The sequence below is a fragment of the Schistocerca serialis genome, chromosome 9, assembly GCF_023864345.2.
Source record: "Schistocerca serialis cubense isolate TAMUIC-IGC-003099 chromosome 9, iqSchSeri2.2, whole genome shotgun sequence".
NCBI classification, from domain to species: domain Eukaryota; kingdom Metazoa; phylum Arthropoda; class Insecta; order Orthoptera; family Acrididae; genus Schistocerca; species Schistocerca serialis.
Genome location: NC_064646.1, coordinates 33022541 through 33037187, shown reverse-complemented (window position 1 = coordinate 33037187; position 14647 = coordinate 33022541).

The following is a 14647-nucleotide window of genomic DNA, read 5'->3' as shown; positions in this document are numbered from 1 at the left end:
CGTATGATACAAATGACACCCAATCACCTGGCCACGTTCGAAGTCCGTGAGTTCCGCGGAGCGCCCCATTCTGCTCTCTCACGATGTCTTAATGACTATTGATGTCGCTGATATGGAGTACCTGACAGCAGGCGGCAGCACAATGCACGTAAAGTGAAAAATGTATGTTTTTGGGGGGGGGGGGGGTCCGGATACTTTTGATAACACAATGTAAGTATCTCATGAAATTGTCTCCTCCCAGATGTGAGTAGTTCCCTTAATGAACCAGAATTTGCTTCATTATTTACTTCATAACGGAAGAAGCTAGTAATCGACAGAAGTAACTGTGTAGTGGCTACTACACTCCTTTCGAGCCCATAAATATTATTGCGATTATTATTATTATTATTATTATTTCTTTCCTTTCTCAGAAGTTATGTCTGGTTAAAAATGGAAAGTGACGCGGACCTTGATGAAGCGTGACTTCCTTTTAACTGTACTGTTTATGTTCCATTGCATTTAGGAACTTTGCCGGCCGAAATGGCCGTGCGGTTAAAGGCGCTGCAATCTGGAGCCGCAAGACTGCTACGGTCGCAGGTTCGAATCCTGCCTCGGGCATGGATGTGTGTGATGTCCTTAGGTTAGTTAGGTTTAACTAGTTCTAAGTTCTAGGGGACTAATGACCTCAGAAGTTGAGTCCCATAGTGCTCAGAGCCATTTGAACCATTTAGGGACTTCCGGGTAATTGAACATGTATCAATAATTACAGATTTCTGTAGTTGTATATATACGTTTGGATGTTGCTGTATTTCATTGATGTACTGGTGGATATTGTGTGGTATGACTCCTGTAGTTGATAGTATAATTGGTATGATGTCAACTTTATCCTGATGCTACATGTCCTTGACTTCCTCAGCCAGTTGGATGTATTTTTCAATTTTTTCTCCTGTTTTCTTTTGTATATTTGTTGTATTGGGTATGGATATTTCGATTAGTTGTGTTAATTTCTTCTTTTTATTGGTGAGTATGATGTCAGGTTTGTTATGTGGCGTTGTTTTATCTGTTATAATGGTTCTGTTCCAGTATAATTTGTATTCATCGTTCTCCAGTACATTTTGTGGTGCATACTTGTATGTGGGAACGTGTTGTTTTATAAGTTTATGTTGTAAGGCAAGCTGTTGATGTCTTATTTTTGCTACATTGTCGTGTTTTCTGGGGTATTCTGTATTTGCCAGTATTGTACATCCGCTTGTGATGTGATCTGCTGTTTCTATTTGTTGTTTGCAAAGTCTGCATTTATCTGTTGTGGTATTGGGATCTTTAATAATATGCTTGCTGTAATATATGGTGTTTATTGTTTGATCCTGTATTGCAATCATGAATCCTTCTGTCTCACTGTATATATTGCCTTTTCTTAGCCATGTGTTGGACGCGTCTCGATCGATGTGTGGCTGTGTTAGATGATACGGGTGCTTGCCATGTAGTGTTTTCTTTTTCCAATTTACTTTCTTTGTATCTGTTGATGTTATGTGATCTAAAGGGTTGTAGAGGTGGTTATGAAATTGTAGTGGTGTAGCCGATGTATTTATGTGGGTGATTGCTTTGTGTATTTTGCTAGTTTCTGCTCGTTCTAGAAAGAATTTTCTTAAATTGTCTACCTGTCCATAATGTAGGTTTTTTATGCCGATAAATCCCCTTCCTCCTTCCTTTCTGCTTAACGTGAATCTTTCAGTTGCTGAATGTATGTGATGTATTCTATATTTGTGGCATTGTGATCGTGTAAGTGTATTGAGTGCTTCTAGGTCTGTGTTACTCCATTTTACTACTCCAAATGAGTAGGTCAATATTGGTATAACATAAGTATTTATAGCTTTTGTCTTGTTTCTTGCTGTCAATTCTGTTTTCAGTATTTTTGTTATTATTATTATTATTATTATTATAAATGCCATTGCACAGACATAAAGCATTGGTAGCCTGAAGTCTCCCAATTTCGGACAGTTCAGAAGTAAAAAGTCAGGAATCAAGTGAATTTCAAACATTGAGTATAGTACACGCGTTTTACTTTGTTGGATTTTAACTGCCGGTACAGGGTGTGAGTGGAGCAAATGTCTCTAGACAGAGGAGAGGTGCAGAGGAAGCATGTTTTGTAACGAGGGTCTGCCGTCATTGTGGATAGTTAACCTTTTTTTCCCCCAAAGGTGAGTTGTAGGTGTCACTTACAATGCACTGAGAATTGCTTCATCATTTTACTAAAAAAAAAAAGTTACACATAAGACGTACCAATTGTCTCGTTGTCCGCCTCCGTAATTGAGTGGTTAGTGTTAATGTTTGTCGTGCGGAAGAGCCGGGTTCGATTCCCGGTACTGCCAAGGATATTTCGTCGGTGCGAGTACCGGTACGGGGTGCACTCAGCCTCGTGATATCAGCTGAGGAGCTAGTTGACCGAAAAGTGTCTCCACGGTGTGGGAAGTATGCAAAACGGCGGGGAGTGCAGTATGCTGACCACATTCCCCTCCATACCGAGTCCGCACGACGCCGCAAGGCAGAGGATCACGCGGTGTCCAGTAGACATCCCTTGAGCCTTCACCGCCTGTTCAGGAAGTCCTTTTTAATTGTCTCATGGAGCCATTAGTTTTTAGTGTAATGAAACCCCTACAAAAACTAAATATAATTTCTCTTTCATTTTAAAAATAAAAAGTTCAAAGAAAATTCGTCATTCTAAAGTTAAATTGGGCTATGGTGATGGTGATGGTGGAAACAGGGGGGGGGGGGGTACCAACCAGTATCTGATTGCACTTTGGGTGATGGTCTCAGAAACATTGGCAACCACTGCAGTAAGCAAATGTGTGTGTACAGTACCACTTTTAACTATTCTCTTTCCTTCATTTTCGTGTGTATCTGTTTGCCACTATAATCTCACTCACAGTTGTCATGTATTACGAGAATTCTTCTGTATCATATAATGTCATAATCGTGTAAGATCACGAGAAAAAAATGTTAATCACTCCGATAAAAGAGCGCACTGTTCGTTACCGATCGCTGCAGATGGTATAGTAACGGCATGAGAACCTCTGCCGTTGATGTAAGCCAGTCGTTTGTATGGAATCAGAATGTGGAGGCGTCACTAAATGGTGGAAATCAGCTATTGTTAGTCCATCTTTTTTCGGGAGTGCATCCGGGACATTATTAAGTCTTTTACCGATATTTCGGCTGCCATTCTCAAGGTGAGTCGCTTGCAAGATGTTTGAGCTCTTTACACTGTGGAGTAATAATACAGCGAATCTACAGTGTTGTATATGCCAGGCAGTGAAGACCAAGAACAATATCTTCGTTGAGAGCTCAGACGTGAAATTGAGGAGTTTCCATGACTTGTCGAGCAGAAATCCTCGTCTCGGGTGAGCAGGCTGTCTGCTAATTGTTTCCACAGCTTCATTGACCACTGAATTCCAGTAGGATGAGGCTGTGGCCAGTATCTTGCCGTTCCCGTAGTCCACGGAATGGCCGGTGGAAATACAGTTTTCAGCCACTACAGATTTGTTAGGCTGTATTAGGCGAGTGTATCTCTGGTGTTCAATGCAAAGCTCTTGTACAGTGCGTGTTGTTTTACCACACTCGCCGTTCTTAAAAGCATACCATCCTCCACAGTACACAGGACAGCTGCTGTCTGGGCTCGTGGAAGAAAGATCACATCCACTTCATGCTTCTCTGTTATTCTTGTAATTTTTGAAGAAGTGTTTCCCGACATACGGTAGAAATACCGTAGACTTAACATCTCTTTCTTCTTGCATTTCTTTTAGTTGATGTGGCGTATTGCTTGCAGAGCTCTCTTAATTTGATGTTTAGTTTATCCAGTCTTGTGGAATATTTCTTCCAATAGTTTGTGTCCGACACTGCATGAGGCCTGCGTGCTTGAAGTGTTAACAACACTCATGGTTTGCGAAGGATGGTGGCAGCGAGACGTCTGCAGGTATAAATCTGCACGGGTGGGATTATATCAAACGCAAAGTCCTAAAAACCAATTTTTCTTTCTTCGGACTAATTTGTCCACAATCGATAGATAGCCATTCATTTCCCGTTCCACTGTAAATTTGAGATTTTCTTGAATGGAGGTTAGATGTTCAAGAAACTGGATCGATTTGTCCTCACCTTGGGGCCAAACTAAGGCCTATGTGTCATCGACGTATCTCCAGAGCACTGTCGGTTTAAAAACTGCAGAGTTCAGTGCTTATATTCCCCAGAATCCTCCATAAATAAATTAGCTACCGTGGGCGGCCAACTACTGTCCGTGACAACACCAACAATCTGTCAAAATATTGTTCATCAAATGAAAAGTAAGTGGAGGTTAGGCAACACAGTTGTGTCTTTTTCAAACTTGCTGCTAATCAGTGACAGTGCGTCAACAAAAAGTACTGTGAACAAGGAATCGACGTCCAAGCTGAACAATAAATCGTGTGCCTGTTAAGTTTCAAAGTTTTTAACTTACTAACAAAATCTGCTAAACTGCGGATATGGTAACCTCAAAAATTCTCAACGACGAGGCTAAATATTTGACTAACCAATAAGTAGATGCATTAATGTTACTAACTATTGGTCTAAACGGCAGTGCTTTTATTATCTGCCGCAGACGTGGTTTATAACTTCCATCTTCTTCTAAATCCCATTTTGTTTATGTATTACTTTGTGGACCATGGAAAGGCCGTGTAATCTTGGAAAAACAGAGCTGTGTCCCTTCAGTCTATTGCTATCTTACTTGGGTATAAAGCCAGAATTCAGAAGAGAAGCAATTTTTCTTTGAACCCGTGTAGCTGGATACGTTATGTTGTGTTCTCAAATAAGCTGTACATTTTCTCTTTATAGACCTGTCTCGGCAGCAAAACAGTGGCATTGGCCTTTTTTGGAGCAAGGACTACAGTCTGGGAATCATTCCGGAATTTACGAAGTGTATCACTATCAGACGAGGATATCTTACTTTTCTGCGGACGGGATCTTAGTGTTCGGCATGCATCGTGCATTATTTCTTGAGCTGCGTCATCAGATAACTCTCTAATGGATTTTCAGTTCCTCCGATAAAAGATGTTGATGGCAAGGTTTCCGGTGTAGGAGGAAAATTCAAGCCCTTTCCAACGTAAACAACGTCTGGGATTCACTCCCGAAAAATGATGGGATATTCGATTCGCCGAGAAACTTCAATAAACAGCAGCGATCGTATTTCACTGCACCCCTGAAGTTGCCCTGTTTTAATATTTGTATTGTTGACGGCCTGATGCAAGCGTGATGTGGACGCCACTTGGGATTTGTAACTATGTCGTGTAGGCGACTGTATGAGGCCTAGCTATAAAGTTTTCAGTTGCCACTAATTTCTTAATTTCTTCCACGATCGGTTTCGAAGGATAAAGCTTCATCTTCAGAAGCCAGTAAAAAATTATATGAACAGAAATATATGGCGGTCGGGTCCGTCAGTCTTGTCAAACGAAAATATGGGAGCGAAGGACCAGCAGCCACAGCGCCCGCCTGTACGGCAACTGAGGCAAATTTTTATTCTAGAAATATGTTCCTCAGTTGCGGATGTTCACCTAATCAAATATTATGCACCTAAAGTTTTAATTATTACCTCGAGAACTCTAAGTTACTTTTTTTTTTATATACGTCTGAAGTCGTGGTACACTTCTTAAAATCTCCGTGCCACATGACCGCAGCATGCCGCTAGTGGGTGCAGAAGTTACGCTTTTACTCTATAGGTCTTTTACAAGTATGTCTGTTTGGAACTGGGGACTGATGACCTCGATGTTTAGCCCCCATCAAAACCCAAAACCAACCACTCAACCATGCCGCTAGTGTCAGTCCAGGCCTGTGAGTCCGTCCCGCTGGTTTGTTTGACACCACAGAGCTTAACTTGGAGGTGGTCTGCCGTTACTTTCGTCCGACCTGTGAACTGATATACGCACTCAGTTATTCGGGGAACTACCGTCCTTCCCATTAACGAATCATTGCTAAAGATGATAGAAAAGATAATGACAAACATTCCTAGATTCCACAGGTGATAGAACCTCGGACCTTTCCAACTGTAGCCCTGGCACTTATTGATCACAGAGGCGGCAGTTGGTACACACGCCAATATGTGTCGTCAACGTGATTGTACTTCAAGAGATTTATTGTAGTCGGTGATGCAGTGTTGTATATAGTAATATACACAAGGCAATAAGTTGTTATTAAAACATGCATTATTAGAAAAATCGATCCGGTGGCAACATGTGGGAGTAGTTACCGCTCCTGTAACACAGTTATAGATTACATCACGGTGTGAGGTTCCGCAGGGGTAAGACCAAAACTACACTATGTAATTTTTCGACAAAAATCTTTGTCAGAGAGTGTATCAAACTTCTTGGACCAGACTAGTTCACTGCAGCCATTACAATATCGTAAAATTTTTGGTTGTAGTTGCCCGGGAACGGATGCCGAATAGTCTCTGCACTAGCATGTAATATGATGTTGGCGGCGAGCGCATTGCTTGAAAAGAAACGGGAACGGAAACGATTGTGAGTGAAGCCGTGGATGGCGAGAAGAGAAGCTCTTAAGTGTTCACCAGAGTTTGCTTCGAGAGCTATAGTGCGACGACTTAAAGAGCAACGAAAATTTAGATTGGCCGAACAAACATTTAGGGTGTCCTTTAGAAAGGAGGCCCTCGTGTTTACAGACAAGATACCCATTTGAGAAACGCCATTTCTGCTAAAGAAGGAGGAGGAGTTAAGTGTTTAACGTCCCGTCGACAACGAGGTCATTAGAGACGGAGCGCAAGCTCGGATGAGGGAAGGATGGGGAAGGAAATCGGCCGTGTCCTTTCAAAGGAACCATCCCGGCATTTGCCTGAAGCGATTTAGGGAAATCACGGAAAACCTAAATCAGGATGGCCGGAGACGGGATTGAACCGTCGTCCTCCCGAATGCGAGTCCAGTGTGCTAACCACTGCGCCACCACGCTCGCTTCTGCTAAAGGTCAGCTCATGATTAAATTAAGATTTTTAGCAACAAGCATAAAAGAAATCCCTTACAAAAGCTCACGTAGTATACTGTCCAAAAATTTACAAAAGGTATTTTATAAGATATTGATCAAAGATATTTTACAGTGTAATACTGCACTAAAACACAGGATTTGTATTCTTAAGAAATCGGGTTTAATTCCTCGTGTAGCCGTCCATATTTAGGTTTCACGTAGTTCCTTAAATTGCTGAAGACAAATGCCGGGATGGTTCTTTCAAAAGGGACACAGCTGATTTCCATCCCAATCCGAACACGGGCTCCGTTTCTCGTGACCACCTCGCCGTCGACAGCACGGAAAATCTTAATCTTCCTCCCTTTCGCTTGTATGAATTACATCGGAACTGACTGAGGCGAGACGCGAGCGTCACGTCAGGCGCCACGAGAACAGTCAGCGTGCCTTCAGACAGGTAGATGCGGCCACTGGATAAAACGGTACCGCAGACAAAAATAAATTCGTCTGAGACCCGGCTGCGCGACGGACGTGCGTTTGAAAGGCTGGAGACAGCTGTTAGTGTTGCGTAGCAGCGTACGAAACGAAAAACTCTGTACAGGTAACAGTAAAATGTTCTAACCTTGTGTGTTCTCTTTCTGTCTCCGCGCAATTCCTGATGGCTCCGAACTGAACGCAGAACTCGAGATATTTGGAGTGAGTACACGGCTGGCAGGACAGCAGCCGGAATTCATAATGCGCTCTAGTACGATTATTCTGCCGTTGGACCATAGATAACTGACCTGCTCCCGCGTCACAGGGTGTGACGTCGACTGTGCAAGGTTTCAACAACCACACGTCCAAGGGAGCCATCGGCGAATGTTTTTCATACCTCTGAAATGTCACCACTGGTCGTTTTAGAACCGCGAGTGGGTGTTGCGAAGCGTGGTCCTGGAAGGCAGCATATTTTGACTTTAGCATCGAAGTAACGAAACAGTCATCTGAAGTGTCGTTTTCGTTATTCTGTTGTCCAGTCGTGGATGTTCCTATGTCGATGGAGATGTAATTTTAACGGCTCGTTCTAAAACATTTCTGCGACCATCATCGTTGTCAGTTGTGCTACAGAGTACCAACTGTCCTGCTTTACAAAACCGTTAAAACATACGGTTTCGCCCTCATTCGTACTCATTTCGATGGCAAAGTCCTGCCAGTCTTCTCGTTTCTGTTCACTTAAACACAGTCCACTGCTCGCGTTCATGTACAGTGTGCCAAAAATGCCTATACCAGGCGATTTCTGTACACACAGTCAGCTGAATGATTTTTCTGTATTCGTGTCACGTGCCCTCCATTCGAAGCAACGTTTTCAGTTCTTCGGCAGAAGACTAGTGATAAGTGAAATGAAATGATCGTACGGCATTGTTGGCCGGGAGACCCCATGCCGCCGAAATTGCAAGTCCTTTTTAGCTGGCGCCACTTCGGCGACTTGCGAGTCAATGATGATGAAAGACACACAACGCCCAGTCATGACGAGGCAGAGAAAATCCCTGACCCCACCGAGAATCGAACCCGGGACCAAGGGCGCGGGAAGCGAGAGCAAGACCACGAGCTGCGGACTAGCGATAAGTGAATGCGCTGTTTACAACTCAGAACTTTTGCTTACGATAGCCGTCATGTACTACAGAGTGTCTCAAACCGTTTGGGTCAAAATGAAACAGGTGGTAGTCGGTCCACAACCGATTACTGAGATAGGGAACCAACCACAGAATACATATTTTTGTGTCATGGTCATGCACAGCGTTCCTCGTGTAACAACAACGTAGCTCATAGTAATTGTTCACAGCGACGATCGCCAGTCTCAATGTATGTATTGCAACGGCGCATGCAGTTCTGCCGCATTGTCGCAAAGGTAGTGGGTGTCTATTGTACCAGGAGGTAGGCAGCTTTGACCTAGCAAGCAGGTCTTCATCCGTTTCTACGGGGTTTGATAGGCCAAAGTCCTGACGCAACCACCGAGGTAAAAGCCCAGACGTGTGAGATCTGGCGATATTCCTGCTCGTGGGACAGGACCTCCCCTTCCGATCCAACGACGAGGGTAAGTGCTCGCGGACATTAACATCGAAGTGGGCTGCTCCATCCTTTCGCGAACAAGTGGTACAATCTCCAAGAACTTCATGTGCCATTGTCATGCATGCATTGAGACTGGCTGTCGTCACTTCGAACAGTTACTAACAAGGGAACCTCCCCATCGCACCCCCCTCAGATTTAGTTATAAGTTGGAACAGTGGATAGGCCTTGAAAAACTGAACACAGATCAATCGAGAAAACATGAAGAAGTTGTGTGGAACTATGAAAAAAAATAAGCAAAATACACAAACTGAGTAGTCCATGCGCAAGATAGGCAACATCAAGGATAGTGTGAGCTCAGGAGCGCCGTGGTTCCGTGGTTAGCGTGAGCAGCTACGAAATGAGAGGTCCTTGGTTCAAGTTCTCCCTCGAGTGAAAAATTTACTTTCTTTATTTTCGCAAAGTTATGATATGTCCGTTCGTTCATTGACGTCTCTGTTCACTGTAATAAGTTTAGTGTCTGTTTTACGACCGCACCGCAAATCCGTGCGATTAGTAGACGAAAGGACGTGCCTCTCCAATGGGAACCGAAACATTTGATCGCAAGGTCATAGGTCAACCGATTCCTCCACAGGAAAACATGTCTGATATATTCTATACGACACTGGTGACGGCATGTGCGTCACATGACAGGAATATGTTGTCGACCCACCTAACTTGTACACTTGGCGAATGGGTAAAAAGATTCTTCTGCCTTGCCCGATTTAGGTTTTCTTGTGAATGTGATTATCACTCCCAAAAAAGTGATCGCATCGGACGGACAGATAATAGTCTCAAAACAAAAAATTAAAATTTTTACTCGAGGGAAGACTTGAACCAAAGACCTCTCGTTTCGCAGCTGCACGCGCTAACCACAGGACCACGGCGCTCCTGGCTGCGCATCACCCTTGAAGCTGCATATCTTCCACATGGACTACTCAGTTTGCATATTTTGCTTATTTTTTTCATAGTTCCACACAACTTCTTCCTGTTTTCTCGATTGATCTGTATTCAGTTTTTCAAGGCCTATCCACTCTGCCAACTTATAACTAAATCTGAGGGGGGTGCGATGGGGAGGTTCCCTTGTAAGAAGTATGTTGTTGTTGTTGTTGTTGTTATGCAGTCTGAGCTGTGTATGTCCATAACATAATAAATACGCATTCTGGCCATCTCAATATAATCGGTTGTTGACCCACTGTCAATCTGTCACATGCTTCAGTTTGACTCAAAAGGCTTGAGACACCCTGTATATAGACGTTATATGGACGCATATATATATTCCTGTGCTTTGAATCATCTTTCAGGAGAGAGAAATTGAATTTTGTTTAGCTTCTCTCCAACGTTTCTAAACGTAGACACATTCACGCATAAACATGTTTTTCACCAGTGTACGTATCTAGTACTTATTTATACCACGAAAGATAAAAGCTGTAATGTATTTCTGGGTCAGTCAGAGCACCTGCTGATTAGACTCTTGTTTCACGCTTTCACTTCGTCCGCAAGCCTAATATTTGCAGGCAGCCAACCATTAACTTCCGGTTGACTCGCCTAGTACACAGACTGTCCCACTTATCTTGAACCCCCCCCCCCCCCGGATAACTTTTTGGTCAGAGGCATAATAAAAAAAAGAGTGTCAAGAAAATGTTGTTTAGCTAGCATGTTTGCCTTCCTTGCTTCCTTGTAACATTGTTCATTACAAAGATATGAACTTCAGTACGGCTTTTTTTAAATAGCACCCTATCGTTTTATTGACAACCACTCTGTCCCCACCAGACCTGTTTGAAATTGGCTTTCACTGTCCTGTACTGATATACTAGTACTATAGAGGTCTGTGCAGAAGCAGATATTCCTAGTAATAATATTGACCTGCGAATAAAAGCCTAGCCGATGCTGATATCCGTGTGGGTATCTCCGCATGTCGATAATAATAATAATAATTATTATTACTTTGTGTTAAAAGTTAATGAACGGTGTCAGTTGCACGATTTCAGACTATTTGTGCATTACAAGTGATCGATTACAATCATTGTTTAAGTCATTATTAGAAACCATTCGAGATGGATAGTTGCTACATTGACTTAAATGCGCAGCATCCTGCAGAGGCTAGATGTGTTTTTGAAATCTGCAAAGACTAAATAATGCTACATGGAGATTTCCTAATTATTCGCACAATTATACGTACGTCCTGATACCGTCATACCATCAGCTGTCTTACGCCTTGGTCATTCCTGTCTCGTTTACATTAACAAGGGGTGACTTACATAGCTACTGGAAGCTGCCCCGGAGTGACATGAAGACTGTTCTAGGACGTTCCATCTATTGGTTTGTTCACTTCATGGTATGAGTCCTGTTTGTTTATCATATACTAAATCCCCCCGCCCGTGGCGCCCGCCACTCTTGGCGGGTTCATGCTTGGTTACCACAGGGCCCGGGCCTCTGCAGTATCTTTTGGCTTCCGTGCTGCATGTCTGTCCTCTTGCTATTCTTTTTCCCCTCCGTTGGGGAACATATCTGGGGTGTTACTGGGAATGTTCCGCATTATGTGTCACGGACATAAGAACAGCCTCACCACTGTCATTCGCTCCCTTTTCCTTTCTTTGTTTCCCTTCTCCTTTCTTTATTTCCCTTCTCCTCGCGATCCTCCCCTTCGGCGATTGAGGTTCCTCTTTTTCTTCTTCCTCCCTGTGCGCTCCTGAAGGCCGGCCCACGTGTCTGGCGCGTAACAGGTGACTGGGTAACGCGTAATTCCCAGCCCTGGGTCGACCGGTAGGGTTCGCACGTACCCCCTGGTACAGGCCAGGCCCAGGGAAGGGTGATTACCTGAGCTGCTACCTTCGCAAACTGCCGATTCGTCTCTCTGTCAGATGTTGGAGAGGTGTGAAAATCACCTAAGGCGGGTGCGCCCACTTGTGAAGGGGGCCCCAAGTTGGAAGGAGCGCGCCATTGGAGACACTGGCCATCGTGGGGGATTTCCTTGCAATGAGTCAATCATCTTCCCACTCAACGTCTACGAAACATAAACGGAATGAGGCTAATGATTCGAAGACCCTTCCAACCACACCACAGTTCCTTGTGGTTTTACATACTGAAGGCAGTCAGTCCTTTGCAACTAAATTCGTTTATTATTCAGAAAGGTGTTGATGCAATTGCCAGCTCGGTGAAATCCTGCTCTGGTTTACGGAAAGGCACTTTGCTTTTGGAGACTACTCCTGATTCAAAAGCACAGCTGCTTGCCGTCTCTCTTCTCCACAGCCGAGCGAGGTGGCGCAGTGGCTAGCACACGGGACTCGCATTCGGGAGGACGACCATCCTGATTTAGGTTTTCCGTGATTTTCCTAAATCGCTCCAGGCAAATGCCGGGATGGTTCCTTTGAAAGGGCACAGCCAACATCCTTCCCCGTCCTTTCCTAATGGCCGATGAGACTGATGACCTCGCTGTCTGGTCTCCTCCCCCAAAACAACCCAACTCTCTCTTCTCCACAGCTATTCTGTTAGTCTCGAGGCCCATAGAACTCTGAATTCTTCCTGTGGTGTTATTTACGCTAGGCTGTTCAAAGATCTGATCAAGGCCGAGATCCAATCTTACCTCTCTGATTGGGGTGTCATTGGTATCCATCGGGTGACGAAAAAGGTAGATTCCTCCTTAGTGCCCACCTGAACTCTCTTTCTCACCTTTGCTAGAGTGCTGCTTCCATCCAAGATCAAAGCAGGCTATGAAATTATCACAGTCCGGCCGTACATTCCAGACACGATGCGCTGCTACCAGTGTCACAGTTTCAACCACTCTAGAACGTCTTGTCGACACCCATCCAAATGTGTAACCTATGGTAGGGATGCACACGAGGGCTATTGTGTGCCTCCTTCTCGCTGCTGTATCAACTGCAATGGCGGCCATGCCGCCGCCTCTCGGGATTGTCCCGTGTATCTTGATGAGCAGGCTGTCCAGGAGATATGGGTAAAGGAAAAAGTGCCTTACCCAGTCGCTCGCAAGTTATTGGCTAGTTGCAGCGTTCTCCTGTCTGGCATTTACAGTTCTGTTCTTGCTATCTCTCGCTCCATGAAGGACATGGCCATGCAAACATGCGACCTCAAATTCAGCTCTGAGGTTATGAAGTCCCCCAGTGTCAAGCTAACATCGCCATCCCTTTGTCCAGGTGTGCAACAGGTCATTAAAATCTCGCCTCAAGGGTCGAAGCTACCAGGTACACAACTGGTAGGCTAGAAAGGACAGAAGGAGTACTGCCGTGAAAGCTTCCTACATCCCTCCAGTCAACCAACATCTGACTCTTCCTCTGCTAACCGGAAAGGCTCGAAGAAGTCCAACGAAGGCAAATGGTCGTCTCCTTTGCCGACTCGAAGATCCTCTTTGACGGTGTTGCTACGAGATACCTTAGCCCGGGCAGCCTCCGTGTCGCCTGTGCGCACCACCAACCGTTTTCCAGCGTTGGACTCCACAGACCGACCGCACAAGCAATCCGATGCTTTTGGGGACCTCACGGAGCAGGATCCTCCTGCTTCTGTGCCCTGTAACAGCAAGTTCACATGGTTCAAATGGCTCTGAGCACTATGCGACTTAACTTCTGAGGTCATCAGTCCCCTAGAACTTAGAACTACTTAAACCTAACCAACCTATGGACATCACACACATCCATGCCCGAGGCAGGATTAGACCCTTCGACCGTAGCGGTCGCTCGATTCCAGACTGAAGCGCCTAGAACCGCACGGCCACTCCGGCCGGCATAACAGCAAGTCTTCGCAGGCTGTCAATTGACAGCCGCCAAGGTGACCCTCCTTCATTTCTTCCTCATTATGACTGTCGTGCAATGGAACATTCGCGGCTTTTGATCCCACAAAGAGGATTTACGGCTGCCTTAGCATCACAGCGTCCCCTTGTACTCTGCCTTCAGAAAACAAATGGCCTCCTCACGACCGCTTTAAGCTTTCACATTTCTCCCCATTTCGTTTGGACTTCTCCCTGAAGTCGGCAATCCATCTCATGGGGGCGTCATGCTGCTCACACGGGATGACATTCATAGTCAACACATCTCTCTGACTACCCATCTTCAAGATGTTGCCATTTGCCTTTTCCTTCCTCACCTGACTTTTGCCCTCTGTATCATTTACGTCCCTCCATCATTTGATGTCACCAGTGCAGACTTCCTTCAGCTTATTGGGTAGTTACCTCCCCCATTTCTGGTACTCACTGACTTTAATGCGCATCATTCCCTTGGGGGTTATCACAGAACCTTTCAGAGAGGTGCCCTCTTGGCTGACCTCCTTAATCAATATAACCTCTTCTCCCTTAACACTGAAGCACCTACATTCCTTTCCGTCTCCTCGCACATCTATTCCCATTTGGACCTATCCTTTCGCACTGCCTAGCTTGCCCATCGTCTTGAGTGGTCCGTTCTTTCTGACACCTACTTCAGCGACCATTTCCCATGTTCTGTCCGTTTGTTGACTTCTACCCCACCTGCGTGCGCACGCAAATGGCAGCTTACAAAGGCTGACTGGCGGCTTTACTCCTCCCTGGCTACCTTAGAAGAAAAAGATTTCCCCACTTGTGATGACCAGGTGGAATATCTCACAAACGTTATCC